Below are 14835 nucleotides of genomic sequence, written 5' to 3'. Positions count from 1 at the left end.
AAGTTACCTGAGGACTGAATGATATTCAGCCAGAGTTACAACAATCCTGAGGAAGGACCCTAAGGGTATGTTGCTATCCTTGCTACATGAAGTCAAACTTTTAATTTTTGTGCTGTTTTGTTTCTAATGTCTCATTGAAGTACACATAAAAGTGTTTTTCCAGATGCACAGGATCCCACAGTGTACGGAGATTGTGTTAATTTGCTCCAAAATGGAAACCCATCTGGATGAACAGCTCCTATTGGAGGCTGATTGAGCATTCACTAATTCACTGTCCTAGCCTCCACATTTTTATACCGGATAAACAGGGACTAAAGTAGGGACAAGACCTGTACTAGTCAACTATTGCTTCACTAACACTGAATAATAAATTAGCCAAAAATGTTGGCTAATAGAAATACAGCTAGTAAAGCCGTAGGGTCAGGATACAAAGTCTAGCCTCAAGACACTTTAACTGAATTTCTTTAAATTTTCTGGGGCCAGTAGCTATCTGGGTGAATTCTAGAAGCAGAGGGTGAAACCAAACCACACAAACATTGCTATTGAACACATTCCACATGGTCAAACTCAGAAAGAGTGATTTGGAGGTCTTATATTCTATCCTCAGGAAAACAGGACAGTGGTGAATACTTAAACAGTCTATCTGACCACATCACCTTAACATACTACAAAATTTGATGATACTATTTTTTTGTGATTTCTGTAGGCTCATGGCATTGTTACTATTTAAAAAATAGCAAATCTTTTCCAAATAATGACCTTTGCTCCATGAGACATCTGACAAGTGACTCAAGTTATAGGTATTTGGTCTAGGCAAAAAAGTGACTGTGGTAAATAAAGTCAGGAACTTGGTCTTGTAAGGCTATTTGCTCATTATAGGATCTTGAATTAAGGCAGATCTGAAGAGATAGGGCTGTTTTTATTACTAAGTGATGCTTAGAAGGAACTGGGTGGTGTCAAAGCACTTTATGTGAATCTTTTCATATATCCATTGTAAGTTTTGAAGTGTCATTCTTTGCTAATAAATATCTCTGCTTTCATCTGAGAAATATAATGAAGCTTTGAATACTTGACACCAACAGGATGAAATTTTGAACATGAGTTTGCTTGTCTCAGCCCTAAATATGGAAGGAGCTGGAGAATCTTCTGCTACATTTCCAGAAAATTCTTGGTTTTTGTTTTGTGCTTTTTTTAACCACAGTTTAAGCTAAGAAATCGAGAGTTTCAACTATCATTGAAATGTTGAATCTACAGGGTTATAATAACTAAGTGGCAATGCTCCTTGCACGGTAAGTCAAAGTTGTTAATGTTTAGAATAATCTAAGATGGTCAACCAACCTATGAATGAGAGCAGTATTTCCAAATAACTTACATTTTATTTCCTAAACCATAGATCCCTTCCAAGTATTGTCTGTCTCAATGAAAAATAGGAGAAGCAACAAGACCTTAAAAATCTTGTTGTGACAGGGCTCCAGTGGCTCATACCTGTAATCAATCCTAGATAGCTACTCAGGAGGCTGATATCTGAAGATCATGGTCCAAAGCTAGCTCAGCTGGGAAAGTCCTTAAGACTCTGATCTCCAATTAACCACTAGAAAACCAGAAATGGTGCTGTGGCTCAAGGGGTAGAGTGCTGGCCTTGAGCTGAAGAGCTGAGGGACAGCGCCCAAGCCCAGAATTCGAGCCCCACAACTGACAAAGAAAAAAGAAAGAAAAAACAGAACTCTTGCTCTCCCAACACTGACTCAATTCTTGCGTCCTATGTTGTCTTCCATTAATGAATTAGTGGAGAAGACCATTGATAATAATTTGATAAGCAATACCACTGAAAACTACTGCTAGAATACTACTTGAAATTGGACTTGAATATTTATGACCTTTCAGATTATTGAAGCTGGATAATCAAATCCAGGCTCACCTTCTATGTTCCTGAGGTGCTGTTATCTTTGTCCTGATCCCAACTTCCTCATCAATCACAGTTATTAATTGCAAGCAACAGAAAGCAGCCTTAGTTGTTTTAACAGAAGAATAAGTCATCAGAAAGAAATGGAGGTAGGTCACAGACTCTCTAGGTAGTCCACAGTACCAGAATTGGTAGTTCTGAAGGAAAGAACACAGCTCCAAATCAAATTACCAAGTTGATCTAGGAAAAACTAACTACCAGCCCTCAGCACTAATGATTTGCCTTTAGTCTCAAAAACTGCCCTTAATTTGTCCCAGAAACTGGACATATGTCATAATGCCACTTTGCCCATGTTTTAGATGTCGCTGTTGCACCTCCTGCAACTGTCCCAGTTTTCACTAAAAAGATACTCCTTATACTAAGCAGCAGCTCTCTGCTGCCAATCACAGTGATTATGTGTGTCTGGTTAATGGCAGCAAGAAATGAATCCCTAGTTGAAAGGTAGACTAGAATAGTTAGAATAGAGTAGGTTTTGGTGAGAGGAAAATCCTGTAAGAAAATGGAGATTTTTTAAATTGAAATAGTGTCACTTTTATTCCAGAAAGAGTAATAGAGTGGGTGGATAGGATGGCACTATAATATAACCAGAAAGAGGGATACGATCACAGTATACTATACCCATGTTCAGAAGTATCACGATGCAACTGCTCACTATAAACTAGTAATAGGCCCCCCCCCACCAAAAAAGAGAAATTAAAAGGTTAATAGACATTTTCCAGCTAGTTACAGCATGCAATCTTTTAAGTAAGAAAATGGAGATTCTTGAATAGGGTTCAGTTGTGGTGTCAACAACAAATGCCTATTGCACTTACATGTTAGGTTTCTGAAGATGAAAGGCATTTTATCTGGTTCTGTGGCTTGCAGATGGCAGGATATTTCCCCGAAAATATCTGTTTCTTTGCCTCTGTGTGTGTGTGTGTGTGTGTGTGTGTGTGTGTGTGTGTGTGTGTGTGTGTGTGTGTGTGTGTGTGTGTAAGAGAGAGAGAGAGAGGTGTTTAGAAATCTTTGTTTTCTCTCTCTCTCTCTCTCTCTCTCTCACACACACACACACACAAACTTTGCTGTTTCAGAATACGTACCTTCATCTGGCACTTACAATGGGCTTGTTCCCAATGTTCTTCTTGTCTGGCTTTTAAAAGCCAAACAAAAAGAGACATCTCATCAACGGCAGACCAAACGCACCTGGTACTTTCCAGGCAGAGCTGCGCCTGGGAATCACCCGGGAGAGGAGACAAACCACAAAAGCCTGAGATTTGTAAATTGCAGAGTTGGAGGTTTGGCTGGTGATGATAGATCTCAATCAGGGATGAAGTATGGCTGGTGGGCACATGCCATGGTAGCCATATGCCAAGTGTTTCTGAGGCTCTGATAGCTCTCATTGACTCTGAGAGGTTCTGACGGCCGACAACAACTGATACAGACAAATTGGTGTAGAGAAAGGGAATGACAGTTCTTAATGACCCTATTCCAGGGCCTCTGGAACAGCCTCTAATCATCCGATCAGTGTGTAGGATGCCCATGCGAGATCGACCACATTGAGGCAACTCTCAGCTTCCAGAAGGATGGGGAATGGTGAGAGGCTCATTTGCAATAGTAGCAGGAACATGAGAAGTGCAGATGGAGAAGTGGGTGAGATAAGGAGAGTCAGAAGTAGAAGAGAATACCAAAAGCTACCTACCATCCAAGACCGCAAGTCACTCAGTCATTGAGTTCACCCAGCCTGCCTGTGTGGCTGTCAGCGTGTTTCCCCCTACCCTGATCTAGGCTTGGTTGGATCAGTGTTTATTATGCCATATTGTCTCGTGGTCAGGGAAGACTTTGTGGCCATCCTCTTTCCTAAGAACACTTGTGGGAATGTAGATGTTTGGGAGGGACTCCCTTCTCACCAGAGCGCTGACCCCATCATCCATCTAGAGCTGTTAACCTGACCTCTCTCTTCTACCTCCATTCCTTCTCTTTCATTCTCTGCCACAATGTTCCATGCAGATCTCCATGCCTGGACCCCCATACAGGCCCCTGGGAGCCAGCAAGGGAGAGGACACTAACTCTAGGACCATGGAGGATCCAGATCTAGAAGGTTTTAATAGGCAATGTTTTGACATCCTGGAAGTTGCACTCACCAGCCAAATAGCATGCTCCAAAAGTTCCCGAATGCTTCACTATTGGCATTTACTCTGAAAAATTAAAATCCCTCAGGCCAGCCATTTTGATACTGGCCTTAACGACAGTCAGAAATGGCATTCCATGAGGTTTGAACCCAACCATTTTTCTGTGTATTAGAATGCCTTTCTCTCTGCTATCTCTTCCTTACTTCTGTTTTTCCTTCTCCAATTCCTGTTTCCTCTCTCCTCCTCATCTAACTCTTCCTCCATACAGATCAAGCCTTTCCACTAACCAAGGCCAAGTTGTGTGCAGCTGGATATGGAGTAGATGGGGACCTTATGAGTTCTAATCTGTTGCTTAGCACCAAGGTTGCTTGGATACATCTTTGTGACAACTGCCCTTTGCATTTGCCTTCCTATGTCTATCAGCCATGCAGTGAGCATCTCTGATCAGATAAGCACCTGGACACAATCAACATTTGCAGGCCTCTCATGAACTACCTGGAAGGGGTTGAAGGTGGTCAGTTGTGTTAAAAGAAAAGGGATTTAAATGTTTAATGCTGAACATCAGGTAAGATTCAGTGGGGATGAAGAACCCACTATGGAATTTGAAATGGAACAGAGTCTCCTGAGAAACTCAAGGTCCTCTTGCCAGTACATGGATGAGTCTAGGGAAATACAGCCAGTATCTTTAAGAGTGATTTTTACTCTTCTTCCTTATGAATCGTCTCTTGTGCCTGAGTTGTATAATTAGTACAGTGTTGGGGAATGTGTACTTGCTGATGAATGTCTGTGAAAAATGAGAAGAGAGGAAATGATGTGAAAGGAAGAAGGAGGATCTCTATGTTTAAAGACACAAGGAAGAGAGAACACTTAGAGTTTGGAGGTCATTGTATACATACGACTCTTGTACCTTTTCTCCATCATGTCAGTTGAGGATGAAGAGAAATGAGAATGGACAAACTTGGACTATGCATAAAGCTACAGGGGCAGCCAGACCAAGAGAATCAGCTGATTCCATGGGATGGGAAGAACACAGAGAAAACAAAGGAATCATGTTCTGGAGGAAAGAAGAATGGAAGGAAGGAAGAAAGGAAGGAAGGTAGGAAGGAAGGAAGGAAGGAAGGAAGAAAGAAAGGAAGGAAGGAAATCAAAGGATGGTGCAGAGTAAAACAAAGGCTCAATATGGTAAGGTGCTTACAGGTTGATGGATCCATAAGGAAGAATGAGTGGAGGAAAAGGTGTCATCCAAGGTGGCTGGCAGGAGCAGGGGAGAAGGGGGGAGAAAGGCAAGCTGAGTTTATTTAAAGAGATAAACACAGATTTACCTCCAATACTTTGTAGAATTACTTCAACCTTCTTCTTTGTCAAAAGCAATGGCTATTGTTGCCTTCTTCAAGCTACAGTGTCTTTACAGAACATCCACTACTTTGTGTATAGACAATACAAAAGTCCCAGTGTCACTGACAGCCAGTCAGAAAGAAATGGCAGGATGGAATGAATGGCATGGCCGCACATGCATTACAGAAATGATACATGAGCTCCCAGGTGTGAGAGATGGGGTGGGATGGGAAAAAAATGAGGTTGGTGATGGGAAACTGAATAAGAACTTACCTGGACTGTAGAGATGAGTACAGGAGGTAGGATCACTTGATTTTAGATCTCCCATACTTTTTCTTGTATGGTTCTAAGATGGTTCCTCACCAAGTATCTAGTCAAGAAAATCAGCCATGAACTTCCATTTAGCATGGCCATGGTGTCTGCCCTCCTAGGCCTTTGTTTGCTCTTCTATTATCTAAGTTTAGAGATGTAACCCCAAGAGTGAACTAAGTATGGCAGTGGAGGAAACAGAAATAGATTTTCCCCTCTTTGATATATATCCTTCTGACTGGGCAGTATCTAAATAGGTACTGGTGCATATTTGTATCTATCAGGCCACAGATCTATTCAAAGCCCACAAGGCTGAGCTTAAAAGGGGGAAATAATTTTCCCTAGGTAAAGGAACTCAAAAGAGCTAAGTTTAGCACTCAGGGTTTTAATACCAACCCCATTCTCCCAACTTGCAGTAAGTCTGGCTTCCAAGACCCTTGGTAATAGATGGGACTTAACTGAAATGCCTAGAAATAGTTTGTGTTTCAGTGGGTCTCAATAATAGGAAAGGAATATGTGCATATCCCCTCTAAATAAGTGTACTAGCAGCTTACCTGGAACTTTCTTTTCCAGCCAAATAGGGAAAAAATGTCTTTGGAACAAGAGACTTCTTGTTCTGTCTTAGGACCTTGCTAAGATCTGCTACTAGAATACCTGACTGAAATAGGAATAGAAACATTGCCAGAAACGTTTTTTCTTCTAAGTCCCATCTAGGACCTTACTTTCCCTGTTTAAAATGTCAAGAGGATGCATCATCTCAGGTACTTATTAAAAATGAGATTTCTAGTGTCCTCCCAAGGCATTTGCATCAAATGTCTGGGGCTGGGCCCAGAGTCTCTTGTTTATAACAAGCTCTGTAATTCAGATAAACATCAAGATATACAAAGCATTCTAAGAGATGATCCCAGAATCTCCTTCAAGCTTCGAATGCTATGTGCAAGGCAGATGTGAGGAAATAGTCTACAGTCAGGACTGTACCCCTGTACCCTAGATCCCACGCCACTCCAAACTTTTCTTCTTAATACTTAAAAATATTGTAATTCTAAGCTGGGCACTGATGGCTGATGTCTGTAATCCCAGCTACTCAAGGAGCCAAAGGACTGAGGATTGAGGTTCAAAGCCAGCCTGGGCAAAAAAGTCCTGCAGACTCTTATCTCTAAAAAACCAGAAGTGGAGCTGTGGCTCAAGTGGTAGAGTACCATTCTTGAGTAAGAATAGCTCAGAGACAGCACCCAAGCTCTAAGTTCAAGCCTCATTACTGGAATACACACAAAAGATTCTAACTCTAGTTATATTATCACCTACTTTTGAGTAGTGTTACTTGCATTTAAAAGAATTTGTAAGTACTTTCTAGTTGGAATAGCTAAAATGAACTTATTTCTCAAGAGAAATAATGAGACATGGACCTGGGTGGTGAGCGAGTTGTGGTGCTCTAAGGTCTGTGGATGCAGGTAAGTCAGGCCAGGTTGTAGAGTCAAAGGTGGCTGAAGGCCTTTGATGTGAGTTTGGGTGCAGTGGAAACTGGAGGCAGTAGTCTGGGTGACTTATATGTTTGGTTGATTTCATAAAGAAGCAGGTGAAAGATAAATAGATTTAAAGTTGAGAATTCCCTGAAGCACTATTTTCCCCCCTAAGTTTCTTGTGTAATGGGAAAGTATTACTTTCCAGCATTGTGCCATTCCTTGTAAACCAAATTGTCTGAATCCATATTGCTCTTTGTGAGCATCTCTTCTTTGTCTCCCTATACCCTTTGGCAAAGTTCTATATGAATGTTTCAGCTTGATTGTCAATGTGAAATAAACCATGGGTTGAGTTTCAAGCATAGCTAAGGGGTAGAGCTGCCCCACCCCCAGCTGAGATCACAGTGGTGTCACATCATAATCAATGGAATGCTCCAGGAAGGTCCAGTCCAGTGGTCAGAGGCAAATGTGAATATCAAGTCATTATCTTCCAGGAATATTCAAATATTTTTGCTGTGGTGGTCATCAAGTCTATTGTCATTAATAATATATAAAAAAATAGTGGCTTTTCCTGTCAGGAACTGAAGAGACCACCATCCCATGCCACCAAGAGTAACATTTGCTGGATTTTGAGCTTGGAAGAATAGAGATTTTGAAGCTGGTAGATTGAGCCTTTCCTGTGGCTTAATTCGCATGAGCAGGTGACTTGCCCAAGGCAATCTCAGACCACATGGGGACGCCACGATGGGGATGCCACGCCACTCTTCCTGTAACATCCCCTGACCTTGCCCAAGAAGCACTTCCAGAGCTCTCCAGAGAAGACGAATCTGTTGGAAAAGAAAGACAAACCTCTCTGATAAAAAGCCAATGGCAGTTGGGGATGAAGGTGGTTGCGCCCCCTGCCACCACCCCCCCCCCACCATGAGAGCCATCATGATGATCTGGACAATGTCCACCCATGTCCAAGCACGTATGGAGATGAGGAAATACCAGCCACAAGTGGCCACAGTGGATCACTGTCACCTGATGAGATTTGGTGGCTTGAGACAGCTGATTGCTGTTGCTATTAACTTCGATTCTGCCAATAGTTTCTTCTTTTCCAGGGTATCTGGAATAGCCGAGCCAGCAGGAATGGGGGAATGAGGGGCATTCAATCAGATCTTCTTTAGTGCTGAAAAGGTGGTTCCCCATCCCACCCCCCCGACCCCTGAGGGTGGGAAATTCTGAGTCGACACAACCATGGCGATCACCTTTCATAGATTACACCATCCTCATTCTACTGTCAACAGCTGCCCATAATGGCATATGTGGGAATGTGTTCTCCTGTGTTTGTAAATAGAATGTGCATGTACAAGACCCCCTAACATGCACACATCTGTGCCAGCATGGCAGGAGCTTCTGGCTGCAGTGGCAGGTGGAGGCCCTGCCATTCATACCTAATGAGGCACAGGAGCTTGCCTTCTGCTCAGGATGCCCTGCTGCCCTTCATCATTCACATTAGATGTCACAGGCTTTGGGCTTTATGACTTCTTCCTTCTGCATATTAAGTGGCTTCCTGCAGCAACACTTCCAAGTCCCGTGTTGAGGAATGAGAGACATAGAAAGGTCTTTCTCATGGTGCCAGAAAGCCCCTCACATTCTTCTTGTCTCAAAGTGGTGCATGTCATTGGGCACAAAAACAAGGAAAAAAAGAGGATCATGGCTTACTTCTTACCACCCTATGCAGACCCACACCCAGGTGCTCAGACTCTGCCCTTGCTTGTTCTCCTAAGACCACCCAGGACTGCATACTCCCTGTAAACATCAGTAAGATTTATCAAAGGAGGCTCCATTCTGCTGATGGATAGGAGAGCCTCAATGTGTCTGCAAGACTGCCATTGCTTTCTGAAAGGCAGTGAAACACCTTTAAAATGGAAGCTGTCCATTGCTAATCTGAGATTAGCATCTGATCATGCAAAGTAGATTTCCCTTCCTCATCTCTCTCCCTCTCCCCTCCTTCTCTACTTCCTTTTCATTCTTTTTCTCCTGGGTCTACTTTCCCTTAACCTTTCATCTGGGTGCTCTCTATATTTGCCAGTGAGGGATGCTGGATACTCTATAATCTGAAGTGATAAGAGGGTGCAGTTGCTGTTTCAAATACAAAGAAGCATGGGAGAAGCACTTTCTTCAGCCGGTTGCTCTTCCTCACATTGGTGTGGCTGTCTCCTGCCTGACCTTACACCCTTGCTCTTACTGCTTACATCCTTTCTTCCTGGATGCCCATCTGGCCCGCCCCTGCCTTTATCCCCGGCTGCTGCTCTGTGCTCAACACGCTGGGGCCAGTGTCAGACATGATTGAAAGGCTGGAAGTCTGCCTGCCAAAGAAGCCTTAGCTTCACCTTCCCATTTCCCTGTTCTCCTGGCCCAGCAGTCAGGTACGAAAACAACAGTGCCCTGGGTTTACACAGAGCTGCTCATCCAGGAAATCTCAAAACGCTTTTGCCAGCCAGTCTGATTACACTCATTTTTTCTCGTGGAGGAAAAGTGTATTTTCTGAAAGGCAAGTTGATTGCAAAACACAGAAACTGCAGGATGGGCCCGGCTGCTCTCCAAGGGCAACCTGGGTCACCTCCTGCCAGTCCTGCCCTATCTGGTGGATGTGGGGAGTCAGACAGTGGAAAGTCCTAAGCCAAAAGGCTTTACAGGAGTCTAGCCCTGAGGCCACACAAAGAGGAAGGACAAGACTTCCCTGTACAGTAGTTCTTGTTTTGCTGGTGAAGTGAAAGATATTTATGAGACCTTACGAAGTCTGACGCTTCTATTCTCCCCATTCCAATTCAGTTAAACTCCATAATCCTAAAAGAGACATTTATCACCAGAGGCTCAGCATTTCACCTGATTGTTATTCTTCTGTGACTCCAGGCAGCCTAGGGAAAATGTCAGTCTTCCTTTTCCCTTTTATATTGGCATAAATACTCCTTTGATCACTTCCCTACTGCAGCTCTCCCATATAGGGAGGGAGGTCTGTGTAGTCTGGGTGAAGCCAAGGAATAAGCCAAAGAGAAGAAATGCGAGGAAGATGAGGGGGAACCAGAGAGAGAAGCAGCAGCTGCCAAAGGGGAGAGAAGAGAGGAAGAGAAATGAGCAAGGAAAGAAGCAGGAGGAGCAGAGGAGGAGAGGAGAGGAGGAAAATCTATTGTACTCGCAAGGATCACTCTTGATTCTATGCCAGGAGTTTTAGTCACTGAATTAATCTGCTGCGGCTACCATAACAAAGCACCACAGGCTGGGTGGCTGAAACAACAGAAATTCATCTTTTTGCCATTCTGAAGGCTAAAAAATCCCAAGATTGTGTCAGCAGTGTTGATTTCTCTTGAGGCTTCTCTCCTTGGTTTATAGATGGTGTCTTCTCTGTGTGTCCTACTTAAGTCTTCCATGGTGTGTGTCCTAATTTTTATATAAGGACAACAGTCATACTGCATTAAGGCCCACATTAATGACCTCATTTTAATTTAATTATCTCATTAAAGGTCCTATTTGCACATACAGTCACATTCTGAAATATTGAGAGAGATTCTGCATACAAATTTAGAGAGGTTGCAAGCAGATACATTCTACTACTTATAAAACCTGTCAGATATAAGAATTATCCCCATTTTAAAGACATGAAAACAACAACAGACATATACTAGTTATTGCAAATAAGGGAAATCATGGGACCTATGTTTCTTTGGGCCTGGTTTGCTTCACTTAATATAATTTTTTCCAAGTCTTTCCATTTCCTAACAAGTGGGGCAATGCCATTCTTTCTGATGGAGGCATAAAATTCCATTATGTATATATACTACATTTTCTTGATCCATTCATCTACTGAGGGGCATCTGGATTGGTTCCATATCTTAGCTGTGGTAAAGAATGCTGCAACAAACATAGTTGTGCTGGTAGCTTTAGTGTGGTCTTGTCTGTGAACATTTGGGTAAATGCCCAAAAATGGGATTGCTGGGTCCTAGGGAAGCTCTATGTGGAGTCTTTCAAGCAGAAAAGGTCAGATAAGTTGATGTTAGGTGAAATGAACCCCAAGATAAGGACTCAGTGGTTTTTTGTTTCTTGCTATTGTTTCTAACATATTTATAAGGTGATTTTTTTGTTGCTTTGTATGACCCTCCCCCATGGTATGACCACTTTTTTTCACTGTATTTGATGTTGGTATAATTTGGAGAGGGGAAAGGAAAAAACAAATTGTTTAAATAGGGATACAGGTGGACCCATGCAACAATGAAATGTACAACATACTATGTTGAACTTTACAACTTTGGGGGGGAAAGGGATAGGAGGGCAGGGATGGGAAGGGGAAACAAAGGCGGGGGCAACAATGCTTGATAAGAAATAAACTCATTACCTTGCCCACGTAATTGTAACCCCTCTGTATTTTCACAATTAAAAAAAACAATAAAAAAACAGCAACATAAGCAAGATGTGGCAACAAGCTCAAAGTCATTCAGCCAATACAGAGATGGAAAAAGCACCAGGCCAGCTGTGTCCAAGCCAAGCTCAGTGACTACATCATACTACCTGAGGATCCAAGAGAGATGGCCCACAGGTGATCAAGAAGGAACTTGACCTTAGAGCCATACCACCCCTAGCTTCCACAGCCACCCAATGACCATACACAGCATAGCATGTCTTCATTTCAGATTCCTCTATTGCAGACAACTGGTCTTCAAAATGCATGTAGGATATACAAAGTCATGGTGACAACAAACTATCCCTTTATTTCAGTCATTTCCTGTGGTGCACACGTGTGTGTGAGGGTAGAGGCAAAAATCAAAGACAGATGACAGACATCTAGTTATTGCTTCTTCATATAGCTTTCAGCATACACACACATTCCAAAACATGAAACCTGATCAAGATTAGTTGAGGTTGTGTGTAAAGACCATGATGACGTTTTGATTAGACACCATCTTGAACTGTATTTGTTTTGTTGCCCTTTAGAGGATGAATTTCTGGAGATGAGTAATTTCTTCAACCTCTCCTTGTCTCCATAGGGCCCAGCATTGTGCTGGCATGCAGTAGACATCTAGAAGAGTCTTGGAATAGCTTGTGGAAAGAAGTCTTTATAGACCCACAAATAAACCTTCAAATTCAAATGCATAAATGATGGGATTGATAGCATTGCGGTGTTCTCTCTGCCAGAACAGCTCTTAGCTGCTGTGAAAAGGTGGGATGGCTCAGTTCCAAAAACTTCTCCTTCAACTACTGGACTTTGGTTGTGTTGCAGTATTGGAGATTGAACTCAGAGCTTATCTAGAGCATTCTATAGTCCCAGTCCTTTTGTTTTTAGCTTCCCCCCTCAAATAGTGTCTTATGCTTTTGCCCAGGTTGGCCTCAAACTGTGATTTTCTTACCTCTGCTTCTCGAGTATCTGGGATTAAAGGGTACACCCTCACGCCCAGTCCAAGTAGTGGACTACTAAAGGTATGATTTCTCATGGAGGTGACAGAAAGATGGACCTGGCTGCTCAAGTAAACTTCAAAAGGCTGCTAGTACCCTGTCTACCTGCATCTCTTTGACACTCACTTCAATGGAGAGGTGAAGAGGTCCATTCTGAGGTCTTGGCAAGGGGGAAGAATAACAGTGGTCAACAATCCATCTGGTATCCCTCTTCAAATTTCCTAGCCAATTTTAAAGACTACCATTCTGTTTATTTGATCTTCTGCACTATTAAAAATGATGGAAAACGATCAACTTTTTTTATTATTCTCCAACTGTATTTTATTCTTTTCATTTTATGAAATTGGTCTTTTTCACAGAATGACTGGTCACAGTTGTGCTTAAGACATCTATACTTGACCACAGACCTTAAAGGCTACTACACCCACTGATTTTTAAACATTTTTTATGTTAAATATGAACATCTTCTTGATACTTCTTTAAATCACATCTCATTTATCTTCTTAAGAACTGCTCATGCTCATTTTAAATACTTTTAACACCTGTAATCAACCACAGAACTTGATAGAAGTAGAGGTATACTGGCTAATGATCAAGATGTGTACAGAGGAAAAGTAAACATTACTAAATATGAATGTAACCCTTATCAACACAAAAGTGGACAGTTTCTTCTCAATAAAAAAGATTATTCAAAAAAGGGAATCCTTTCATAAAGATTTGTCATTTTTAGGAATTTGAAAGGAACTTGAGTATAAGTTTTGTTTTTTACTTTGTATCTTAAGGACACCTTAGGAAAAATTAGTGTCTTACACAACAGAATGGCATTTGCAGAATGTAATACTAAAATGACAGTACTGGGGTTGATTACTGTGGACTGTAAGATTGTGTATTAAATGGTTACATCTTAATAATGTATTTAGAACATTGGTCCAATAACATAAAAATAGAGGAAAAGCATTTGGAAATTTATCTCATTCAGTGTTCAGAGATAAAAAGGTCAACATTCTTTCCATTATTTCCCATAGGTAAGTCCTTGTTCACACTGAAATCTGATGGCAATTACATTCTGGCATTTTTCTAAACTATTGTATGAAGAAGATGCTGAAGGCCATCACTATACAGCACACTGCGACATATGGACTCTTTCGTTCACTAGTTCTGGCGCACTTCCAAAATATTCCCAACAGTCCAGTTTTATTTCTGTCCAGGATGCTGGGTGCCATGGATCGGATATAAGCACAGGTACATATAAGCAGCAAGATTACAGTCAACAGACTCTGAAAATTGAAAATGGCAGACATAGTGAGACCAGATAGCCCAGCTACCCGATCAACTTCTTTCATCTTTTGGAGGATACACATCAAAAGAATGCATGCTAAGTCCATGCTGCCATGACACAATTCACCTTGGGAATGAGGTGATTCCTGGAGCAGGGATTCAAGTCCTCAGCATCCATCTCAGAGAAGTCCTAGATCCATGCCATGCATGCATTCATAATGGCATCGTCTTGACCTTCTCCGCAAGATCATGTGGATCTAGTCCCAATCACTGGCTCTGACTCTCAGCCCAACCTAAAGAGTACAAACAGTCTACAATATGATGCCTGCATTCTCTCCCCCTTCCTCCCACTCCCCAGTGTTTTGCTGTTCAGGTCTTTTAAAAACCTTTTAATTTAAAAGGAGCTCTGAGCTCAGTTCTGGGGTAAATATAATCACAAGGAGGCATGATGAAGTGGTTTCTTAAGTGGGTAGCCTGAGGCAGAGCCAAAGGGCAGCCAAGAGTCTGAAAGAGCTTCTAGAGCAACCAATTTCAAGGGAATTGCAGGTTGGTGCAGTCTTAAATAGCTAAATCTCTCCCTATGCTTATTCCTACCTCCAAAGCACTGAGTGCCCAGGGGATGGCAGGTTCTACCTTATCATTGGCGCTCTTTCCCTAACAGACATATCAGGGGTGGAGAGAGAGTGAGTAGGAATCAGATAGAATGACACAGAGATAAGGAGACACCTATATACAATGATAAAATCATAACCCATCTGTTTAGCTGCACATTTTTTTAAAGAGCCCACATTCTTACCTGAGGGTTTGATGTTCATATCGAATGAGATACAAATCAGACACATCATTGACCCAATAATAGGTGTCACACTCATGGATCAGAGAAAACCTCTCAATCTACTCTTTTTCCATGTGAACTCGATGGAGCCACTCAATCTTTCACAGTAACCAT

The 14835-nt window shown here is 42.0% G+C and overlaps 1 pseudogene; it reads right to left on the bottom strand.

Annotated features, from left to right (window-relative positions):
* Positions 1 to 13690: 13690 nt before the first annotated feature.
* On the bottom strand, positions 13691 to 13915 carry LOC138823063 (protein kish-A pseudogene; annotated as a pseudogene).
* Between the last annotated feature and the right edge of the window lie 920 nt (positions 13916 to 14835).

This window comes from Dipodomys merriami, unplaced genomic scaffold, assembly GCF_024711535.1.
Source record: "Dipodomys merriami isolate MVZ:Mamm:240054 unplaced genomic scaffold, mDipMer1.0.p SCAF_12, whole genome shotgun sequence".
NCBI lineage: Eukaryota > Metazoa > Chordata > Mammalia > Rodentia > Heteromyidae > Dipodomys > Dipodomys merriami.
Note: the sequence above shows the minus strand (reverse complement) of the source record. Positions and strands in the feature narration are given on the sequence as shown.